The sequence below is a fragment of the Dermacentor andersoni genome, chromosome 1 (genome assembly GCF_023375885.2).
Source record: "Dermacentor andersoni chromosome 1, qqDerAnde1_hic_scaffold, whole genome shotgun sequence".
Lineage (NCBI taxonomy): Eukaryota > Metazoa > Arthropoda > Arachnida > Ixodida > Ixodidae > Dermacentor > Dermacentor andersoni.
Window position 1 is genome coordinate 386,968,207 of NC_092814.1, and position 23,230 is coordinate 386,991,436.

The 23,230-nt window shown below is 44.8% G+C and overlaps 1 protein-coding gene across 2 annotated transcripts in view; it reads left to right on the forward strand.

Moving 5' to 3' along the window:
• The window catches only part of LOC126518730 (organic cation transporter protein-like), a 210,737-nt gene that overhangs the window by 18,365 nt on the left and 169,142 nt on the right, over positions 1–23,230 (forward strand). Inside the window, exon 1 of one of the 2 annotated variants that reach the window (XM_055064968.1) lies at positions 619–760. The exons of the other annotated variant lie outside the window; for it this stretch is intronic. The gene's annotated coding sequence lies outside the window, so the exon portion shown is untranslated. Of the gene's footprint in view, positions 1–618; positions 761–23,230 lie in introns of those variants that run through there. 2 annotated transcript variants of the gene reach the window in all.

Genomic DNA, 23,230 nt, shown 5'->3' on the forward strand with positions numbered 1-23,230 from the left:
CGGAGCGTTCGCTTGCCAAGCCTGGCTGCGCGACGTAATGCTCCCTCCTATATTTTTCTTCCTCAATGCCGTCTGGACATTCCGCCATTTTCTTCGAGGCGTGACGTAGGCGTGACGTAGGCGCGACGATTAAAAAAGGGTGCTGATGACCCCGATTTGTTAACGTAACGTGACGCAAATTTCCTGTTTCGCCTCAGGAACTGTCATATGGGCACTGAACCTAATGTTCTTGATAAAGCAAAACCGTTTTCCTCCTCAGTGAAAATAAAGCAGCTTGCTCAAAGCATACGATAATTCCGTCAAAAGTGCCTCTTGCTTCAGTCGTCTGCTGCATTGGCCAAGATGCGTGTCTCCCAGAGACGGAATGAGTCATCGTATACTGGTGCCAACGCATTTGTTTTTTCACCTTGAGACAATGCACGTGACCTACAAGTGGTGATGAGCGCACGTTCTAGGCCGCGTTATCGCTATCTCGCAAAACGCAAGCGAAGCAGCCCGACTCGTCTGGCTGAGGACCGGTCCAACATCGCCGATAACGTTGCCCGCGCCACAGGTATCCGCTCGCGCGACCCAAGCGCGGGCGCTTCTATCTCTTGTTCGCTTCGACGCATACTCGCACCGCGTGAGGATAACGTGAGGAAACGCATTTCTCTTTATAAGTTAAAAAGCCGCCGTTGTCAGAACTTCTGGTGATGCGAAAAGAAATTATTCCTTATTACAATACAAACGCAGCCGTGAAAAATTTTAAATGTCGCAGAAGGTTTGTAATGTTCAGCCAATATTCCATTATATAAACGTGCTGTTTTTTTTAATATGATGGCCCCCCAGAGCTATGCAAATGATATGAGGACGCGTTATGAAAAAAAATTTTTTAATGGCCCCAAACGGCATCGAAAATGCGGCAATACGCATGCCTCGCAGTCCCCATTACATATATCCCTTATAAAAATTTATACCAACATTTTTTAGGCAGTCGTTAGACTATTGTAACTAGAGTCTACTTACAGTTAATAGAAATCGTTCCAACGGCCTTTAGGCTTCATAACAACACCCTAATAACACCCTAGAAGCAATTGGCCACCAACATTGCTTTCAATCATTTTCATAGGCGGTCTGTCTACATCCTACTAACTGTCTAGAAACACTTTTCTTTAGACCTATATTAACATTCATTAAATTGAAGCATGTTCACACATTATATGTAAACATCCTATTTAGAAATTTACTAGCGCTTCTTCAGACACCCTAGTAACATTCTGCCAACAATTGGCCACCTACATAGAATAGAAGCATGTCTCTAGACTTCGTCAACATCCTACCACCATTCTAGAAATAGTCCCTTAGGTTTTCATCATGACTTTGTCATTTATATAAAAACCTCCTGCCAACATTTCCCTTTAGACATTCAAGAAAGATTGACCAGAATTGGTCGCAGTGTTTGAACAAAAACATGTTCACTGCTGATTACTAATATATACTGACCTGTAAATGTATAGCTTTAAATCACCCAGTATACTACTCTGTAAAGCTCGGTGCCGCAACTATTTATTTCCTTTTTTGCGTCCTATTAACGTGGCGTGTCTTATGGATGTTTATGCGATCTTATTGGAGCATTGATAAATTATAAGCTCTTGACGTGCTGTGTAGCTGAAGCCACAGGGTTCGAAAGTAGCTACTGTAAATAAAGGCGTGACAAAGTGGAAACGTTGCGAAGTTTGCCTCATTTGTTACATTCAATCAGTCAAACTTGGGAACAGCAAAAATGAGAGTGTAGTCAGGCCAAGCTGCTTCAGCTTTCTGGGCGTTAGTTGCCGTTGCACCTTCGCTATCGTGGATACGTTTTCTTCTGTGAATTTTTTGCTGTGCGATTCAGGGCGTTGTATCCTGAAAAATATGGAAGTGAGTAGCAGTTAGCCGTGTATTATTGTCCGATAACTAAATGTGTTTTTAAGGAAGCAAGACAAAAAACAAACAATGATTGAGGCTCGCAGGCGTGAAGCTATATTCAAGCTTCACTACCTCTCATCCTGTACAGCCGGAGTAGGAAAAAGCAAAGACTGAGTTCATGATTAGATATTATTTACCACACATTAGGTGATCGCGACCGCTGTGAAAGCTTAGTGTTTATACGCTTCATGTTTATAGCAACTTCAAGCGAACCGCATGACCCGGCGTAGTTCAAATATGTAAGAAAATCGTTCTTGAAGCATTTCGCGTCATTTCAATTCGCGTTTGTAATAAGCTGCCAAAATGTGGGATATGAAACAAATCAAAATTTTATAAAAATAATATCTTCAGGAAAAATGATGGAAAAGATCATATACCTTTTATTATAATTTAGAGACAAAACTTCGGCGTCTTGAAGAACAGCTGTTCGTTACTTGTGCAGTGTGCACTTTAAAACACGGACAGAAAATCACTTCACACGACACTGCATCGCAGCTGGCAGAGAAGTTGCAAGAACGCTCGCAACACGGAACGAAGAAAGCGCCGTGGGCTTTGCAAGCACGGTGTCTGTTGGCTTGTATGGACGAATCAGCCACAGGACAGTATAAGCATAAACAGCAGCAAAAATAGCTAGATTGGTGCTACAATGCACTAAGAACCACCTACATCGCTCCGACCATACCACGCCGGCGTCGCAAAGAAACTGATGGCGATTGCGATGGTCTGCTTCTTTGTGTCGACTCAGACCCCTGTCAAATTTGCGCGCATGCGCGAGAGAGGCATGTGAAATTCCTTCAATCCGCTTCGCTTTGACAACCGTGGAACTAAAGTCTCTCTTTACGCCGAACGACCTACAGCCTCCTACCTTGCGAGGGCTGAATGGCACCACGACATTCATCCCCTCTCGGTGACAGGTGTCGTAGTGACACACGTGGCCAGCCTTTATGTGCGCATCTCCTTCTGGGGAAATGCGCTTAGAGGGAGGAATGTATCTTACGGTCGATTCTGAAAGAGAACCTGACAAGACAGCTGGCATAATTTTGTTGTGCACTTAGGAGTTGTATAATTTTATTTTTCATAACAATTATTGTTCTGATGCCCGACTTTTTCTCCAAATATAATGCAAATTGAAAAAAATAATGCGATATAAGGTATAATACGTGGTTATTTTATGTTGCGCAAGAACATCTTTTAGCACTTGCCGCTTTTAAAGACAAAAATTTCCTTCATGGGGCCCAGCGCAAGACAATATTGAAAGTTATTGTAGTACTTTTATAGTTCAACTGATGTCCAAAGCGTGGCGGTTATGACGTTACCGCTTTTAGGGCGCCCAAAGCACGGTCACAGCATGGCCTTTGATATCCTGGCTCTTGCTGCCGCAGTAGGCCATAATTACGCATGCCGTAAGGCCACCGGAAAACCTCATCGGAGCTCAGAACTTTGTCGCCGTGTTATGAAGCGAAAGCACTGAATATTGACAGTGCATAATTATCGCTTTTCGGTCTGTATTCTCACAGCAAGCAGCGATCGCCGTAAAGCAGATCAGTCAACATAGTTACTTTCCTTCGCTTTGATGCAACGTCCTACTAGTTTCCTTTAATGTGGAGAAGCCGTCGGTAGGAGGCAGGGACGAAAGTGTACGAATAGGGACACGAACAACGCTATATTTTTTACAGTAAGGATAATTTCATTCTTTTTTCACAGAATGGTGTCACTTGCACAGAGTTCAGCTTTTCTTTGTCTTCGACCTGTGCGCTTTCTCAGATCGACATTCGCTCTCACTCAGCAGCAGCTGTATTTTGCAGCCTTTTGGATTTTTGAGTGGCAACTTTACAGCACCGTGTTACTCTAAGTTTCGGCTCTTTTCCTTCTTTTTTAGAAATGTCATGACGCTAACGTGCTTACATGTTCCAGCTTAGGGCGTACTTTTTATGTCGCGGAGTGCACTGACCTGATTATGTCGTTACAAAGCTATCAGGCGGCCTTCACTATCAATGCATGGTGAGGGCCGATTTATGCCACACCCCGCCCGCTTGCCGCACGTATGTGGTGGGGCGAAAATTTGCAGATTTCGCAGACTGGTACTCACTTTTCGCTTTATACTGCATGTGCGAGCCCAGTGTATACCGAAACTTGTGCACCAGTCTGCGAAATATGCAGTTTTTCGCACGACCGCCCGTGTGCGGCAAGTGGGCGGGCTGGCTCTTGCATAAATCGGCCTTCAATTAACCAGCCCTGAGGCAGGGACAAAGCTGTGTGACTGGTGCGTCGCCTGTGCAGTACTCCGCTATTGTGAAACCGGTCAGTTGGTGTAGTGCAGGCTAATTTTCTCGAAGTCTGCTGACGTCACCGCAGGCTTTACTTGGCGCAGTAAAACCTTTAAGAAGATTCGTTCTAACAGGTTACGAACATAATTCTTGAAACATATTAGTAGCACTGCCTCAACAATTCGCCACCAACTTGGATTGGAACTGTGATTTAAAACACAGAGCTTGATTTCTGAGTATTTCCTATATCGACGAAATTGGGTGTTAGGAAAATTTCTCAAAAACTGTCGAGTTACTTCCCATTCTAAATATTTTTCGGCTAATAGTACGAGCTGTCGGCGTACTATAAATACAAGTCCTTCAGAAAAAAAATATTATGATGTGGCATAGTAAACCTTTCTTTACACGCAAGTAACAAGCCTTTCGATGGAGTATTATATTTCTTATTTAGACAAAAGTTAGAAGACGGCATTTAACGGTGTACTTAAAATATTCTTTACACAAAAGTAAGCAGAAAGTCTTTTAACGGTATGTGAACAAATATTCTTCATACATAAGTAAGAAGGAAGTCTTTTCACGGTGTACTTAAAATATTCTTTATACAAAACTAAGAAGGAAGCCGTTTACCGCTGTATTTAGGCAATTATTTATACAAAAGTAAAAAAGTAAGTCCTAACGGCGTATTTAAGATATTATATATACAAAAGTAAAAAAGTAAGCCCTTAACGGTGTATTTAAAACATTCTTTATACGAAAGTAAGAAGAAGGTCTGTTGACGGTGTACTTAAAATATTCTTTAACAAAAGTAAGAAAGAAGTATTTTGCCAATGTATGAACAAATGTTACTAGAACGTAAATGTAAATAGACTGTAAGTAAAGTAAATAGAAAGTTGGTAGGATTTCTAAATAATGTTAATAGGCATTTTTGTAAGTTTATGGCTGCTCATTAGCCTAATTCGCGTGGCTCATCGCACCACAAATTATGGCGGAAAATCTCTGCAATAGTGGCCCAGTGCAACGTCACGCAATGCCAAACGGACGTTTACGACACGGCTCTTTGTTTGGCGCTGCTCACGGCATATTTTTTCAGCCAATCAGCAAGTTCACATGGCGGCTGTGCTCGACCGCGACCACATATTCGCGAAATCGCAGATGTATTGCACCCTACCGCTCACTTTCTTTTTGAGGAACTAGCATCACAATAATGCTGCCAAAGACCCGAACAAAGTATTACTCGATAAAATTTGCCGCTCCACGTTTCGTCATGTCGATGAAAACGCAAAATTGCGTTTTGCGAAACTTCCGCTTCCCGCCGCAAATTTCTAAACACGCGGCCTCTCGACAGCCAATCACAGAGTCAACTTGGCGGATAATGGCGGCCGTGCAGCCGCCATGCGTGCCGGGAATAGAGCCCCTGTCTGCGAGCCGGTGTTCTAACGCATGAGCGCATGCACTTCACCAACGTACATGGATATGGTTAGGAGCCGTAGAGTTTCAGACCATAATTACTAGAGGGAGATCTGGCGCTAGATTGTGCTGGAATGGAGGCCTTTGAGCCAGTATGGGAATTACGGGAATTACATGGATCTGCCTAAACTTCGTCCTTCCGGCTTCAAACGGCTTCGTGACTTTATAAGCTCATCATTTTCAACAATGCGCTGCGTCATAAATAGTTAAATATTCATTAAAAAGACTGTCCGATGGAAGGATTGGAACACAGGACCTCTAGCAGAGAAGCCCGATGTTGTAACCATTATGCCACGGACGCATGCACCGACAAACCATTTGTAACGCCCATAGGAATTGATCGCGGGCAAGTCAGTGCCTTAAGACGCTTGGTGAGTTTCCATTTGGCCACCTCGACAAGCTGAAGTGTTGCGATTAGTAGCTATTGTGCGTGTTCACAGCGTCTTCTGCACTTCGAAGAGTATAGGTTGCTGTGAAATTCACGACAATGAAGGCATATAAAGCGTAATAAACAAAGCCAAAAAACGCGTGTATCCCCAAGCACGAAGATCAGACTAATCCATGTACATCCAATCCTTACCATGGTGACTCAGCGATTGCAGCGCCAGAGTTCCCTCTTGTAATTATTGAAGGAAACTCTATGGTCATAGCGAGTGCGTCCTAGATAGCAGGCCTCGGGTCTATGATGTCATGCAACTTGGATCTAAATTTCCACTGTCAAGCCCGGCGGAAGAAAGCGGTCACGTCAAAACCACCGAGGCTTACTCTGGAGCATCTCTAGTTAATTTCATGGCAAACTGGCCAGGTAGCACGACATCACAGATCAAGTGCCTTGTGCTATCTAGGAAGCGTTGCCAGAGCTTGGCCGATAGCACAGAGTTACAGCTAATGTTTCATACAGGCGTGCGTCTGTTGTCGTCAAAAATGCGGTGCCCTTTCCGCGGCCTCCCTATCGGATGGTGTCATCACATTTCAGCTTCACACCGAAACTGCTGTAGAGCCTCCTAGCCAGAGCTGGTTCTCTGTTCTGTTCAGGCTAGCTGGCCTAGCGTCCAGCGCAGTCAGCGTGAAGGGCCGCGCTCGGCGCTGCTGACGCGGACATACGCACGGACTCACGCCAGATACGCTAGGCCGATTTGCATCGTGGGCTAGCTTGGCTGGTTGGCAGCAGGCTGGCGCTTGAGTGAGCGTGCTGAATTCTCTCCTTCGCGAAAAACAAAAGTGCTCGCCACGGGCATACATTTACGCCAATACCTGATCATAGCACTGGTGCAGGCCACGTTGAACGCGCGAAACTATATACAAGGGCCAAGTTCAGGCGATCCTAGTCTCGCATCCGACTTGGCCTACTGCTGCCTGTCATGCTGGAAACGTAAGGTCATATCTGCTCATAAAGCGATCAATTTCGGACTCGCGTTCAAAAGATTTCAAACGATACGAGCTTCGACCACGATGGCGACGCAGGTGAACAACTTACAAAGTAGACGATCTGTTCCATGCTGATGTTGGCGCACGGGCCAGCTTGTCACGCGCCTGGCGAAAGAGCCACGTCACTCGCAGAGACCAAACAAACCCCGTGGTTGTCCGCAACGAGCTCGTCGCGCACACCGCGTTGGCCGCGGCGTCTACGCTACGCAGCAGACCCAGCTACGTGCAACTGTATTAGAGAAACGTAGTGCGTATGACAAGGCTGGTGTGCGCGCTCGCACTCATGTGCTCCAGTCTGGCCGTGCTACGAGGTGCAAACCAGCTTTGTCGTCTACTAGCTTGACCGATGGATAGTCACCACATCGAAACTGCTCGTTTTGAAGCGCTATCAATAGCGCACTACGAAGCGATGTTTTCCAGGCCGTGTAGCAGGTCTAGTCAAGAGCGGCCAGGAGTGAGAGCCCGTTACAAGCGTACGTGTGTCTGACCTTAAATTTCGCGTGGTTCGACGCTGTACTCGCCGACAACTTTCTTTGTCTACGAAGGGAACGCTACGGAGGCAAAGCGCGCACGAGTGAGAGCGCCTCTGAAAAGAGTCCCGCGTTTTAGTCCCCGTTAGTTTAGGCTAATAACAGCTGATTAGCCACAGTTAAATAAGACGTAATACACAACTGAGGGTAAAGGTTCACTTATTTTGCGGCTTTGGCCTTCCACGTCTGGGACCACGCAAAACCGTCGCACGTGGAAGCTGCGTCGATTCGGCGTCTGTTCCGAGCAACCAAAAGCACTGTCAAACGCTGCCCCACTACTTGGCGCGCTAACACATGTGCAGTAGCCATGCGCCCATGGCTTTCCCTTCATAGCCTCAGAAAGTTGTCCGCGTGTATACTTCCGCACAAAACTAATCTCAATAAGCGAGACCCGACGAATACGACACCGACAAAGAGTATGACCAAAGTATAGTTCCTACGCAGGCTTCCACATTCGAGCGTCGAATTACCTGCTGCTTCTTCGGAAGCAGCAGGTAATTCTTGTCGAAATTGAAAGCGCCGATTTTCGCTTACTACAGACTGTTTAGTAAATTCCACCAATACATACACACAGTAACAGCAAGAAGAAGTGCACTGATCCAAACACCATTTTCGATTTGTGCCAGATATATTGGCCACCGGCAACGCTCTATTGCAATCGGCCCACTGACGTAAAGGGGCCCCCGCTGGCCGCCCCGAAACGTGCCTCTGTTTGAAAAGAAGGTGTTTGGGAAAAACGAGACTTCCAGCTCCGCTTGTCACCTCACGCGCAGCGCACGACTGCAAGATTTGGTTAAGATGTCCCCGGCAGCGTATGCTATCCGCCGACTGTATTTATTGCGCGTAGCCCGAGGGGTGCCTGAGGGCCCCTCTAATGGACGTGTAATCAGGCTTCAATCGTTCAATAATTTGAAATTTAGCACTTAGGTCAGAACAATCACACATAATGTGAGAGGGTACACCGTGGTGGCATCGCGGCTGCGCCGCAAAGCGCGCATTCACAGGATCCAATCCCGGCCGCAGCGACCACATTTCAATGGGGCTTGAACCGCGCACCGTGCATTGGGTGGGCGTCAGAGAACCCCAGGTGGCCCAGAATTAACCGGGGGTCCCCCGCACGGCACGCCTCATAATTATTTATTGGTTTGGAGTTTTGATTTTATTTCGCACTGACACAAGTTACCGCGGTACAAACAAAAAGCCACAAATTCGGCTTGTCTGTGTCCCCTACCGGTTTTATGGTACCCCGTACCAATATGTCCATTAATACAGCACATAACCATCCATATAAGTACATAACATAGTTCATGTAAAAGAATATACATATAATAAATCTTTCTTGCAGAAATGTGGGAGTTCAAACTTTCTTCCGCAAACCAGTCAACACCGACATGCATGCAGAAATACACGTTTCATGCAAGTTACAGAAATGCACCTCAATACAAAACATGAATCACCTTTCCCTTTAAGGGAACATCAATAGAAATGTATCAATAAATATGTCACTGTGCATTGCAGCTTAAAATTCCTTTTGATCAGAAAAAAAGAAGCAACAATAAACGCAACAGCACACAGGCAAACAAAAGTATGAACGACATATTTCTACGCATCATTTAAAGGATAATAAATCTCGTTATTGATGGAGAGAGTAAATCACTGATGATAACGCAAGGCGCAGCATTTGATTCCCGTAGTTTGTTCTTGGATGCGGAATATGCCAAGTTTCTCTGTGAGCTGTACTTCAACTACTTGCATTTAACAGTACGGGTTTGTTTTAAGAGTGCACGCTTGTAGTTGTAAATACAATGACTTGTATATGACAGTTTGCGTTTTGTACGTAAAACCCCACAATTTAATTGAATTAAAAAGCCCACATGCACATGGAAGTAGGAGCAGGCTAGCATTACTCGCTCGCTCAGAGTGCAATGACGGAATAGGGATAACCTATGCAAAGAAGAACTGAAATGACTACCGCATAATCACCCAAGTACACCGTCACTGCTGCTCTGCCATGCCTACTGGAGGACTACACCGACGGTTTTAGCTTCGGGGCTCCTATCTAAATACAGGAGACTCCAAAATGATTACGATGAGCCACCTGCAGACACTCTCATGCACCCCATAAACGCTGATAGCACCTGTACCAGCACGAACAGAAAAGGCTGGTGCGTCCTCATCCCTAGTGCTCTGCTGTGCCCCCTCATTTTCGTTGTCTTCATTAACTCTGCAATTAACTCTGTCGCGTTGGTGCGGTTGGCTGCAGTGATGCCGAAGTGCCCTTTTGTCCAGCAACATTACTGCAAAAAGAATCTCCTCCGTCTCCAATATAATATAACTACAAAACTTTTATCGCTGCATTTCTTTTCCTTTTTGGCTTCCTTGAAAAACGATTTGTAGAGCTTCTTCAATAAGTACAGATGACAACACGCGCTCATTTCCAACACATGCGGTATTTAAATGGCCTCTTATATTCACCCGCATAGCTTTATTATTTTTGTCGATGTCTTCCTGTACTGTCACGATGTGACAGTGTAAATCATACGATTCCTGTGTCCTCTGTATGTACAACGCTAAACTTTTTTTATTTAGTTAACCTTCTTTAATAATACCTATTGTATTTAGGTTTAAAAAAATTCCTCATTCTTTCGTCAGCATGTTGCAGTGTATCTTTGTACGATAAAGTCACGTTTTACGTAAAGAAATTATCAGACTCTGCGGCTCCCTTATTCCTCATTGTTGAATAAGTTCTGGATAATGATACGAGCGTTGGCAATTCTTCGCCGTTATTGCATTGAGTACAGAAGGTCTTGAATAACAAAATGAACAAATTGAAAATTATTTCGCTTTGTGTGCACTTAAATACGGCCGGCCTCATAGCGATTACTTTCTAATCTTTTCCTGCACCAAGGAAGGACTTTCGCTTTCCGTGAAGGAGGAGTCTGTCACCACTGCATTGTGCTTTTTATGACCGGAGCTACTCAATGGAATGGAGACACTTCTCTGATAAAGTGTTCGCCCTGTCATATGGAACTTGCCGGCATTCTACTCAAATTCCTTTGCCCGATTACTAGCCGTTCGCTGTCCCCTCAAAGCTCTATTGGTGCGGCAGCTGTACGCATGTTGAAGCCCGCCCCCAACAGCTTTGAGCATCTCAAATTGGCAGACGTGGGGCGTAGACCACGCAGTGACGATCGCGTACACGAGCTATTACGCCAATGCATGCGTGGAAACAGCTGAAAATTCAAACGGCAACCCACGCGCCCTTACCTTCAAGCATACAGTTTTCCTCAAAAGATTACTAGAGGGGACTCTGGCACTCTGCGGGAGCTGGAAGTGTGGAGGCATGGAAATTACATATATTTACCTAAAGTTGATGCTTGTCGCTTCAAATGGCTTTGCGATCTCGCAAACGAATCACTTTCACGCCCAATATCACGTTATTCGGAATACATACGCATGCGCGCCGAGCCTTATTTCCTTGCTGTGCTTAAAAGACTATGAGTCATATAGAATTTAGGAATACAAAGAGTAATGAATAACGTCCCAGGAAAGTTTCAAGCTGTAATCACGAAGGTTAGACCCTTCATTCCAATGTTTGCTGAATGACCGTAGCGCTAAATTTCCTTTTAGCAATTTTGCAAAGAAACTATGGTTTTGAAAGACTTCCGCTTCCCGGCAGAATGACAACGTCACACCCACCGCGAATCACACAGAATGCCTCAACATCATCGATAATCATAAGTGGCTTCGGTAAATCGTTCACTGCAGGAAAGCGCCGCAACTTCTGCAGACTGGCTTTCCTCAGGAACGTTAAAAGAAGAAACATTACTAAACAAATTTCATTGATCCTGCGAACATATATTTGGCTTGATAACACGCCCAGCTTTCTATTCAAAGAATTTCACCTTCACTTCATTTACAGATTCTCTTCGTGGGTGCTTGAGTATTTTTTTTTTCCTTTATATACACGCCCAAATATTTATCTTCCTTGAAAATAGGTGTGACTTGATGCTGAATTGACACCCCGTAATTACTCGCCTCTTCATTAAATACGATTCCCGATTTCTCTGTTCTATACTAGAGGCCTAGATATGTAGCTGCGTTGCCAAATATATGCGCAAATGTCTGTAAATCTATTTTACTGTCCGCTAGTAGTACGTTGTACTCCACACACATCAGTCCAGGGACCTTCGGTTGCATTACAGGTATTTGTTCATTACGCACGTAGCATATATCAAACCCTAATTCGCAGTTTTACAGCTGCCTTTAAGCCGTCAACGTAGAAAGAGGACATCCTTTCTTCAGTCCTTGGCGAATTCTCTACCAAGTCAGTACCTTCTCGATCTTCCCATAGAACTTGTACTCGTTTGTATCTATAAAATTCCCTCTGCAGCTTAACAAAATTATCCTATATGCCTTCGTGCTTCAGAATATCCCGTAACAATCTTGTCTACACCGTCAAAGGCTACCTGAAGATCCAGAAATGCTATCGGCAAAGCTCTTTTTCTGAGCTACTAAAATCTCTATTCACTGAGTTAGTACAGACATATTACCCTCTAAGCGTCTGCTTGGCCTGAACCCGTTCTGCAGTTCCCCGGTACATGATTTTTTCTGCACCCATTTGCATAGTTCAAATTTTATGGCTCGCATTGCCATTCTATACATCACCTACATTACAGTAACTGTTCTGTACGAGCTCGTCCTAACCTTATCACCTTTGCCTTTGTAGATAAGCTTCGTCTTGCTTTCGCGCCGTGCAGCCTGAAATATCTTCGTTATAATCACTTGCTCTAGGGCACTAGTCAGCAGTGGCTTGCTCTTTGAACCGAGGTAATTGATTAGCTGCAGTGGGATTTCATCAGGTCCTGCTGTCGTCTTATTAAAGACATTTTCTTCTCCTTTTTTTCCAATAAAAGCTTTCTGTGCTAAATTTTGACCTCTCAGGCTTCTCGGTTCTTGCTGGGTCTGTTTGAGTCTGAACTACGCTTTCTTTTGTGCCGAAGTTAGACCTAATAACGTCCGTGATGCGCCGCAGCGCATCGCCTACTTGGTAGAGGTTACCATCTTCATTCTTTATAACCATTTGCGAATGTTTTGTGGGAGCTGTACATGCTCTTACATGGTTCCAGAATCGTTTTGGCTTGCGTTTGTATCTTTCGCGAAGGTTATGCGCCCAACGTTCACTTGCGCATTCAATTTCCTCTTGCAAGGAGGAGCTCATTCGCCACCATTTTCTGTTCTCGGTATTTGTTCCATCTAAGGTGCACGCCTCCTTCGTGTAATCCCAACTTCTTCGCTTCTCGATGGTCCCTAGACGCCTGCTTACGTTCTCCTATAGCTTGCTTTATTTCATTGTTCCACCACTTAAGTGGTTTCCGGTTTCCAATCCAACAGTTCTTTTTGCCATGTCTGTCTAATTTTCTGCTGCATAACGTCTATCATTTCCTTGTATTTCCAGACTGCTGTAGGAAAACCCTGCATTTCTTCTCTATGTGTTCTGAGATCTCTGGTATTTGCTCTTCATTCATTTTACGATATTCAGATGCTATAGGTTAGTGCTTTGCCTTAGTGTATATCTGAAACATTAATGTTAAATGTCTGTGGTCGTTACCCAGGCAATTTTTCCATGTTCGTCTATTCTCATTTGGTCTAGTTGTTCGTAACCCACTTCTCAGACTAGGGCATAGGCTATGCATAGCTGCCTGTTTCCGCATTGTCAGGTTACCTGTCCATGACCCTTAGTCTCGCTGTTCACGGCTATAAGGTTATGTTCATCATATGGCTCGAACACTAGAGAACCGTTGCAATCAGCCTATCCGTCTAACTCATCTATGTGCGCGTCCATATCTCCCACTGATATTACCTAGCCCGATTTCTTGAACTCATTATTAGCGCTTCTTAGGCAATCAATCAATTCCTTATATTTATCTCTGCAATAACTTCCTGTCCACAGGTAAGCTGCTTCCAGCCATGTCTTTTTGCCTTGTCATGTGCCGCTAATCCAATAATTCTCCTTACTTGACTCTTATCCTGTGCCACTTCAGATCTCGCCTAATTAACATGCCTCCGCCTTTCTTTGACCCAGTCATTCTGTTGCACCCGTCCCATACAAAACTCTCATTAACACGCGGCTGCTCCAAATCTTGTAGATGTTTTTGGTCAAGGCGTACCCGCTAATCGCTTCGTCATTAGGCTGCGTTTCAATTTCCAGCCACTTATCCTGCTTGCGACCACCGTGCATATTTATGTAACAAATTTTACCTTCTCCATTCTTATCCTTTGTACGTCTTTTCCTAACTCTTTTTGCTCTAATTCTGCCATTTACTGGTGTAATATACTTTATCATATGTCCTGATTGGCTGGGACCCGCGTAAATTGCCGGGACCGCGCCGTGAATCGACGTCCAACCGGCATTGTTACACTTTCGCTAAAATATATCCCGCCACGCACAAAAGCGCTTTCGCGGCCTCCTCAGCAGTAAAATTTATTGATCTAGCGCCATCTACGACCAAGAATACGAAGTAGCTGAAGCCAGCCATGGCATCCGAGATAGCGTGAGCTGGCAGAGGTTTTTCTCCGGCGTAAGTTCAATATCGTGTACCTAGGCGTGTTCATGGCCGCATGCATGCGTGAGATTTCGGAACCACGATGTTAGGACCACGGAAAATTGACGCTATATTGTGTCAGTATATTGAAACTATATTTATGGCGGATAAATCAACGGATCTCATAGGCATTTAAACCCTCTGGGCTGGACTTATCCACGATAAGGTAGCCTCGCCGCCTACGGGATTACCTAACTGAGCTATGTCGGAAGTTCGAATACTCTTAAGAAAATCTTTCTCTTTTTTTTTTTTTTTTTTTTGATGATGGTGAGCTCGACTTTCACTTCCTGTGCACTACATCTCCAGGCTTGGAGTGGCAGCTGACACCGGCGAAAGATGCCAAGAGCGAGTGGGGCTATACTAATCCAGGTGCAACCAAATTAGGACGGCTAACTATGCTTTAACAAAGGCACTTCCTCATTAGAACAGATATTGGCCTCCCTGGTGCAGTATTCGGCCACTAGCTCCCTCATCATTCCTACAATTAAACCATGACCCTCAGTCCTCAGTAGCTGCAGAGCACCTAACCAAGGCGGCGGTCAGACCTGTAACGCAGCAGAGGGTGCTAAGAATCTCTGGGTCCGCACAGGCCGCGAATGGAAACCGATCCTGATAACATTTAACAGCCGAACTCTGTCAAATGAGGCTAGCTTAGCAGGATTCTTTGAGGAACTATAAGTCACTGTTTGGGATATCATCGGCCTTGGTGAGATTAGAACTGGAGAAGCTTATACAGTGCTGACTAACGGACATGTCCACTGCTATATAGGTCGCCCAGATAAGAAGCAATACGGGGTAGGATTCCTAATCCATAAGGACATGGCAGCAATATTGATGAATTCTATAGCATTATTGAGAGGGTAGCAGTAGTCGTGATCAAAGCTAATAGAGAGTTTTAGCAGAGGGTTTACGGTCCGCTCCGCTAAGACCGGAATATCACAATTGGCACGCAGCCGCTCAGCAAAACGCTACTGGGAACACTGACGCGCGTGCGCACAGCACCCATAACGGCAGCGGAACGTGGGACGCTGGCCACGTTCCGCTAGGAAACTGATTTAGCGGTGCGTCAGGGAGCGTGTAGTTGCTTTCGTAATCGTTTTACCGCCAAGCTGAGAGCACGTCAGTGGCATCTCTGGAAGACGCTCTTGTTAGATAAGCGAAATCAATGCATTCTGTGCAGCCACCGGTGCGCGTGAGACGTGTGCGGAGCGGAGCGCAAGCAAACGCTCTGCTAAAACTGTCTAATAAGAGGTATAGATTAAAAGTATTGCAAACCTAGGCTCCAACATCCAGTCACGATGATGATAAAGTAGATCAGTTTCGCTCTAAATATTGTGGTTACTTGATGCCCCGATACTCCGTTTTGGGTTGTCTAGCACGCAGCGCTTCATCGTTGCCGGGGCCAGGAGAAGGCACTCCTGACGGGGCCAGGGAATAATTGAAACATTACATTAGGCGATCTCCTGGCAGCAACGACCAAAGTGGCTGTTGTTATCGAACCACAGAAACGCTGTTATCGGCCAAAATCTGGTTAACCTTTTCTTGATGCCCTTCACTCGTTAGTCATTTCATCATAAACGGCTAGATCGGTATGAAGGACGCCAGCGAACGTTCACGTTCCTTGAAATGGTGTCCAAAGCTGTAATGTAATTTAATGCTGCATATTATTTAGCCCTATAAACAGTGTTCGTGTGTTACAACTAAATAATAGGTGTGTATGAGTTGTGTAATATCGACGAGATAGAAACATCAGGGTCTAGCAGCCAAAAATTATATTTCTATCAGCAAAGTCATATAGTGCACTAAGTGAAGAAGAATGGAACAGCAGCTCCTACCACCTATTTAGGCCACCTATAAGCGCTTCCAGCAGACATAAGCGTAATAAAAGAGAAAAACACAGAAGGTTGTGCTTTCAAGAGAAGCTTGCAGACCTGCAAGCCTGCCATGCTCAGATGATCCAGGCGTAGCGGCGGGACGTTGATTGTGGGAAGGATGGCCCACTTGTTTTTATCCTTTACCTAATTACTTGTTTTTATCCCTTTCGACTGTGCCCTTTCCTCCTAATGTATGTGCTCAAAGCTGTCTCGCCTGTCAGGTCCTGTTCGTGAAAAATTTAACGAGTTACGTGTAATTGGCTACCGAAAAAAGTAATTAAATTATAAAGAACGTTACCAACTAAATAAAATATCCTAAATTAAAAAATTACCTGAAACGTTGCTGGTAACGAGTCAATAATTACACGTAGTTGCTTACGTACAACGCTGGCAGTACGTAATAAATAAGATGAATAAAAGCAATAGGCGCTGATTCTTGCAACAGAAACTGACAAAACGCTAAGAAATAGTACAGATGGTCCGAGCTCGCCACGCTCTCCGAACCTTTTCTAAAATTGTACCGTTGTACTTATAGCAACGCCGTGCTTCCAAATTATCTTCCGATAAGCTGGTGAGCGTTCATGTTGTTTTCTCTGTCCACTCGGCTTCTTGTGAGTGCCTGCTGCTGGGGCCAGATTTGACGGGTCCTAGCTACATGGCAGAGTTTGCTGCGCCGACGGATGACCGAACAAACAAGCCAACGAAGCTGCACCTCGGCGACAGGGCCAGTTGCACGCGTTTTAAACTGTAGAGGCAATACAAGCTTACTGCGAGACAAGTTGGGCGTATGCTAACTCTAAGAAACATTTTTGGAAGCAATAAAATTATCATCAAAAGTTGCAAGTGTTCCGACAACTTTTCTGTTGTTGATCAGCTGCGCACAGGGCTTTGCGACCCTTCAGTAGTTTGCGTATCTTCCTTTCCGCAAGGGTTCTTTTCCAGAAAGGCGATCCTTTGTCGTGTGTAACTTGGTGTGAACGCCTTTCCGGTAGATGTCCTTTACTTATACGATTTTGGAGTGCCCGTGCGTCGTGGGTATTACTCTTCAGAGTAAGCGTCGTCTGCTACACCCTTAAGGCCTTTGTGACCCGTGAGGTGCCATCGTTCGCACCGATAAACACCCGACAATACTTCGCGCGTGCTGACGACCTACGCCGTTATACTGCGCTTTCTCTGGCGCACCGAGGCTGCACCTGGACTCACGTAAGTGAAACTTCTTGTATGTGCTAAGGTACTAGGGCACTAGGGTGCAGGTATGACGTAACCAGATGCACATTCTAGATTTATTTACGCATTGGAAATCTTACATGCATAACTGATGGTGCAGCTGGCTGGCGTCTTACGTCTTGATTTTGCAAGCGTGTTCGCTCCCTATTCGTAGTGGGCCCGTTTGTGTTATAGAGGGGATTTGGGCAACAGGGTAAAGAAATTACTTTTCAACGTCCCCCCCCCCCCCCCACCCCTGGTGGCCCCGGCGACTACCTGGCGTGCGCCTCTCGAGCCTGGCGCACTCGTAGATGGTTGTTGCTTTTGCGTTTGCTTCAATATCTTGCGCATGCGCTCACCGTGGAGATGGACGCGCTCCGCCATTGCCAAACGGGCTGTATACCTCTTCGTCTCGTTGGCCGAGTCACTAAACGCTATTTGTGGACCTTGCGTGATGAAGACAGGAGTGCCATAATCATGGAAGCATGAAATTTCTGCAAAAGACTGCGCACTTGTTGGCCTTATAACTTCTGATGAGCACTGGTTTAAGCCTGCTATGGCTTAGGTGAGCTCCCTCGAGCGCGATCTTTCCTGCACGGATAGAAAAACGTACTTCCGAGGTATGCCTCTCATAACGGCGCGCGTGAGGAGTAATTTAGATCCGATTGCGTCATGCGCTAGCGCGACAACGGCGCCATCTGTGTGCGCGACGCATACATGAGATACCCATGGCTTCTTTCCTCTGTGTAAGGATACGAAAATAATGCACGCGAGGTCAATTTGCTCGTTACAAACACAAAGTTTTCGACGATATTTACTAAGGAGCACTCTGGCGCTGCAATCGTTCAGCTAGCATGGGAATTATGGGTAGTAGTACAGTGACTGTAGTAATAGTAGCAGTAGTAGTAGTTGTAGTAGTACACTGATGGGTAGTAGTACAGTGAGTAAATGACAGACAAACCAGATTAATAACTCTTCTCTGCCAAGAAGCACCGAATTCCTACAGGCTAGAAAACTTACCAAAAAACATTCGAGCTACACCTCCCATCTGAAAACTTACACAATTTGCACAGAGAAAAATATAATCCCTAAAGGTCCAACACTTAAGGCTGTACCAGCTCTAGGAAGACTCCCACCACACCATCGTGCAAACTGGCAAACAACATTGCACAGTACCTCGCCTTCTCTTTTGAATATGCTCAAGGAACACTGCGAAGAACAAATCGATAGTTTTAGGCACAGACTTCTGAACATAGCTCTGACACCAGATGAGAAAAAATATTTAGAGCGTTACGACGGAAAACAGTCTAGATATTGGTTGCAAAACAAAGGAAAAAGGGAAACTTTAATGAAAAAGCAACCTTCCAGGCAAACAGTCACCACACGCCGACAAGAGGGACCTCGAATTTAGCAGTTCCAGACGTGACGGAAACTTCCCTAAAATTAAACCTCTCCAATGTTGTAGACATATCAAAAATATTAAGTAAAAAAGAAATAGGCGTACTCGGCAAGGGCCTAAACTTTTGTCCTACGAACAACACAATAAATGAATTCGAGCTTCACAAGGACCTCTCAGAATTTTCCCGACGAATGCGGATAAGACACTTTTTTGAAGACACACCAGACACCGGGACGACACCTGATCCACTTGTACTCCCGAATCAGAACAAGCCATAGAACTTGGCATATATCTTAAAACTGTCAGTAAAGAAATTATAAGTCAATCCAAGACATCTAAGCGACATAAAAACATAAGTGCGTCGGAGAGTCATATCATTTCAAATCTTAGTTGCCAGAATGACATTGTTATTAAGGAGGCAGATAAGGGCGGAAGTATTGTTATTTAGCCAGTAAAAAAATACAAGCACGAGGCTTACAGACAACTAAACAAACCAGAACATTACCGTAAGCTAGATAACGATCCGACATTATCCTACACAGTGACAATTACCAACAGGCTGAAATCCCTTTCGACTGATGAATTGATAACAACGTCAGAATACAAATTTCTTAAAACTAGCAGCAAAACTGCCGGACGTTTCTACCTCCTCCCAAAAATTCATAAAATTCCATCCACTGAACTAAACACCACTATTATGCCAGGTCGCCCGATAGTATCAAACAACAACACCCCAACAGAGAGCATCTCCACATTCCTCAATCACTTCCTTGGTGACTTGCCAAAAGCACTTCCGTCATTTGTACAAGATACGCCCCACCTGCTGAGAGTCATGGAGCACATTAATACTAAATGTACACTACCCCACAACATAATTCTCGCCACACTAGACGTCACGGCCGTGAACACCAACATGTCAATCCCTGATGGTTTATTTTCGATAAAACAAACGCTGTCTAAACACAATGCACAACACTCTACTGAAGTCTACTTGTCTCTCCTTGAATTAGTTCTAACACATAACTACTTCAAATTTGAGGAGAGTTACTACCTACATGTACATGGTACAAGCATGGGTACGCCTTTTGCCCCAACCTACGCGAACACATTTATGGGGATTCTAGAAACCGATTTCCTATCGCGCTGCACTGACAAGCCGCACACATACCTACGATACATAGACGACGTATTCATAATATGGGGACATGGTCAAGACAGGCTATATAAATATATAGCATTTCTAAACTCTTTTCATCCAACAATAACATTCACATCAGAATCCTCCACTGAGCGCATAAACTTCCTGGACACAACAATATACATTGACAATGGGGCGCTTAAGACAACTCTGTATAGGAAACCTTTCGACAAAACAGTGGCTGGAATATACGAGCCACCATCCCAGACATTGCAAACAAGACATCTTTAAAGGCCAAGCCACACGACTACGTCGCATTTGCGTTGAAAATCAAGACTACATAGATAGACTCGATCACCTTAAAGAAACCCTACCAAACAGCAACCATCCAAACAGTGACCTTCAAAAAGCCAACACTGCTGCAACCAAACTTAATCGAGCCGAAGTCCTCAAGCCCCGCCCGAGGATCACAAGAAGAACAACGCCTCTTATACTAAATTCTCAAACGCACTCCCAAACGTGAATAACATTCTCAGTAAATACTACCCAATTCTCACAAGCAACTAGAAACTTAATAAGATTTTTCCCGACCCGCCCACAGTAGCCTACAGACGCAACACTAATTTTAAACATATTTTTGTGCATGCCAAACTAAGAAAAAAGACGAAGCTGGGAACCGGTCCCTGTGGCCGTCCCAGGTGATCTACATGCAAACATATTCAATCTACCACTGCAGTAAAGAGTACAGCGTCAAATTACGCACACAAGGTAACTTCGGCTTTCACCTGCACATCAAGCAACGTAGTCTACTGTCTCGAATGTGCCACTTGTAGCAAACAACACATAGGTGAGACTGGACAACAAATTCATACAAGACTCAACGGTCACCGCGCGGACACAAAACACAATTTACTTAAAACAGTAGCCAGCCACTTTAATGAACAAGGTCACATATTTGACAAAGCAAGGATCTATATACTACAAACAAATTTCCGTTCGCCTCGCGAAAGGAAATATAGCGAATCATACCTCATACACAAGTTTAACTGCCTACACCCGATGGGAATTAATTTGGCACGTGGCAATTTAGAATCTGTAAAAGCAGTAACTTAAATCTGAAATTCTCATATCATCAACCAAGACACAAAACACATTATGCCACCAGCTAACCTTAATTCTTACCCTCACCTATTCCTCCATTTCCAAAATTTACTTTTTACTTTAATTACTTTAATTTTAATATACTGTTTCATGTTTTTACGTTCATATCAACTGCACGTCCCCCTTTTCCTATGTACAGCGGCCCCCGCCCGCTTCTGCGCACGTCACCCTCCTATTTGTTATTCCAATTTCGGTTCCCCCCTCCTTTTTTGGTCTGTTTTCTATTACATGTTTTTTGAAACACTCTCAACAGCGCATTCAGAAGTCCCATACGTCATTTACCTTTTTCGGTGCCTTAGCCACACAGGATATCGCCAATTCTGTATACGGCCGTAACGACACCTACGTTGAGCTGTTGGGGCTAACGGCCCTTGAAAGACCATGCCGCTGCCTTCCAGATACGCCACACATTGCATCCCAGACTCCTTGTCGCCATCTTAACTACTTCAAAATTACTCGAAGCATTGCTTTTATGCTACTAAAGTTACGCTTTCAACGCTTTTTTTGCCTGTTGTGTTACTCGCGCACTTACCGCCTAATCGGCTCTTCTAATGCCACAAACAGATGCCGCCAACGACACCTCTGAATGCTCCCTAACCTCTCGCTTCCCCAACGCCCTCCCATGCCCCCTTCTTTTTTTTTCTTGTTCTTTCTCCTCCCCCTTCTTCCCCTCTTGGTGTCTTCCCTCCCCCGTTTTTTTCTCTCTCCTTTTCTTTCTTTTTCTTTTCTTCCCGATTTCCCGCTCCCCGCTCTTGTCCCCTCGTCTTGGGAACGGAGCTCACAGATGTCGGACGACAGCGCTCATTACCTCTGAAGTCTCTCCCTTTATAACCAGCCGCCACCGACGACGAGCGCACGTGACGTCACTGCGCTGACCCTTTAAAACTAACATGCCGAGGATGACGAGGCCGCCTTTGACGAAGATAGGTCCTGCCATCGAAACGTTGGCGAGCCTTTCTGAGACACGTTATCCCTGTTTACAAACTTTATACCACAGTGCGCTATTCCATCTGTCAGCCCCTTTCTTGATATTGGTGTTATATAATAGTTAGCCGTAGAAGCCGCAATTGTTGCTTATACAGCCTTAGGCTGCAGAAAATCAAGAACTGTGAAAATGCACATGCGATTCTTGCAATCGCTTGTCACATAAGGAAACAACTTATAAATAAAAATCTACTCCGTCTCATCCAGCTATCACTCAAGCAATGCATAGACGTTCTGTAAAGTGACTGGCCACTTGATTTCTCAAACTCCCAGGATCAAGACTCTATTGGAGATAGCAAATGTAATTAATAGCAAAATGAAGATGTACCTAATTACTCAAATAATCAGGTAATATGAGTAATTCAAACCAACACACTTAGCATGAACTAATTAACTTATTCGTTGATGAATTGATTGCCTTGGAATTAATTACTCAATAATTGTCAGTTTCACTTACATTACTTATTTCAATGTTGGCTAAATAAAACAATTCGTTACTTTATATTGTATTCAGGTCTTTATATTGCGGAGACCATCACTGTGTGTACTGTAAACAAGAAGACCTCATAAAAAAAGCAAGCCTTTATTTTAAACGAATACGTCGTTTCCACAAAACCAACTTTAAAAAATCACTAAGAAAAGAAAGTTGGACGCACACGATAGCGGCGCACGACCAGCGCATCCGACAACAGAAGGAATCCCTATGCGTTGGCGGCGCTGCTGTAGCGTGGGCTGGCACCCAAGTACCGGACCTTTACACACTTTCGGCCTCACGGCAATGCATGCCACCACTGAACACACTACCCCCTTCTAGTGCACTGTAGTAGTGGATGGAATTGTATGATCTTCGCGCTTGTGTATTCAGACGTTCTTGTGGCTTTGTTGATTAAGTTTCATCTGCCTCCATTGTGGTAAATTTCAGAGCAATCTCTACTTTTTCTAGGTGAAGAAGGCTCTGCAAACACGCAGAATCGCTACTAATTGCAACGCTTCAGCTTATCGACGTGGCCGAAACCGCCGCGGTAGCTCAGTGACTATGTCACGGCCACTGCTATGGTGTTGGGCTGCTAAGCACGAGGTGGCGGGATCGAATGCAGGCCACGGCAGCCGCCTTTCGATGGGACCAAAATGCGAAAACAATCGTGTACTTAGGTTTAGATGCCCGTTAAAGAACGCGAGGTGGTCCGAATTTCCGGAGTCCCCCACAACGGCGTGCCTCATGAT